We start from the raw sequence: 2,037 nt of genomic DNA, 5'->3' as shown, positions 1-2,037 counted from the left end.
TACTATTAAAACTTTGCTTTAACTAAACTTGGTTTACACGTTATGATGATTATAATAAAACTGCAAACTTGGTGAGCACTGCATCAGCGCGCCACATACAATGTAAGATAAACCTACCTGCAGAAATTAAGTAACTCAACGAATTGCAATGAAATCAAGAAACTTATGCGGGTGACAATTCTGTATCGCATTTCATGAAAAGAATAAAACAAAAGAATCACGAGTAGCCTGGATTTGGTTATATTGTTAGTCGACAGCAATTATCAGAAATTAGATTTATATGAGATGAAAACAGCTAAGTGCTGTTCACTCAACTCGAAATAGGGGGTGGGGAGAATTTTCAGTTTAATGCGATCTCTGTTCAGCTCAGTATTATTACGAGCTCAATGATGGGGATCATTAGAAAGGAAAGGAGGGCGGGACAGCATAGCAGGAAGGAATGAGGGAGAAGTTGAAGGATGGAGGAGGTGGAAGTTGTCATATGCGTTCTTCCACTCAATCTTCACGTATAATATTCAGGCGTAGCTTCATTTATCAATACTGACAATACTGATTGGCACTGAGTTATTTTCTCAAAGACATCAAATAGGTGCATCTGTATAAGTCAGTGCTATTGGCGGTACAATGACATAATGGAAACTTTAAGGAGTCATTTCAAAAATGAAGGGAACGTTACTGCCATTCTGAAAGTATCAAAGGTGGTAGTATAAAAGTGTGTTCTCCAGGTGAGAGAAGCTTTCCTATGTCATGCACGATTTGAGCAATGACAAGCATTTAGGAGTGCAGTTGTGCGACTGCAATATCCCGGTGACAGACATTTCCTTTAAACAATAGGGCAAGTATGTTACCTTAGCAATAAAGATTACAGTGGGCAGTAAAGATAATGCGGGAGGGGTTCAACTGCTATGCAAGAGTACTACTTTTCAAATGGATTTGTAAGGACTATTCATAATTATAGCAAAATATTACGATTAGTACTATTATATATTGGCTTGTGCGTAATAAAGTCTCGAATATTAATTGAACATCATTACTGAAGAAAAACGCGCTAGTTTCCATTCAAAAAGACTAAAATCAAACAACTACGAAAAGCTTAAAAAGCGGTCATCTTTAGTGCAGTGTGCCAAGAGAAAGAAAGAAAACATTGTATGAAAAAATAGCAAATATATGAAAATTCATACCTGTCAGCAAACCTGGCAGGGATGACGTATAAGGCAAACGTAGACTCATACATTTTGTAAAAGATGTTCGTGGTTTCTTCATATTTTTAGTCTAACAATCACAACGTATTTGTTGAACTGAACCATGAAAATGACCAAATAACGCAATGCAGTAAGTAAATAGACCGCCCTTCAGCGGCGAACATTTATACTATAGTGCAGTTCTCTCAATAAACAGAAATTTATATAAGGAACATTGCTACCGCATTTGAATAGCACAAAGGGCACGTAGCAGAATGCCAACGGCAGTGCTTACCATCACATTTGCATAAAGTTACTCTTCTGACCTAGAAATGCATGTATGCCTTGAAAACGTATAATAACAATGTAATGCGCCAACACCAAATGTTATAATAATTACTGAACAACAACAAAATCCTGAATACGTTACAGATCAAAGCCACTATCTATCACAAATAATATTATGGCGTAAATTAAAGAATTATAAAATAGTGTCTTACCTAAATGGGGCTTCACTGGCTCGATAATAATATGTCGCAATATTCAGCAAAATTCATTCATTAATTTAATGGGACTGATATTTGGAGAAAAAAAATAAAAAAAACATGCAAATGTACAACATCAGAAGAAAGAAAGTGTAAATCAAATTAATAAAAAGAAATAATAGGAGAAATGAAAAAATGAATAAAATGCATAAAGTAAAGTAAAGAAAAATAAAGTATGAACGAATGAAAAAAATGAAAAATGAAAATAAAATTAAAAAATTTGCTTTGGAAATGGTACAAAATTAAACTATGTAAAAAAAGAAAAACAAAAATTACAACATAAAATCCAAGATTATTTCGACTCATGAAAG

This window comes from Trichinella spiralis (assembly GCF_000181795.1).
Source record: "Trichinella spiralis strain ISS 195 chromosome Unknown Scfld2, whole genome shotgun sequence".
In the NCBI taxonomy this organism is placed as follows: Eukaryota; Metazoa; Nematoda; class Enoplea; order Trichinellida; family Trichinellidae; genus Trichinella; species Trichinella spiralis.
This window is presented reverse-complemented; position numbering follows the sequence as displayed.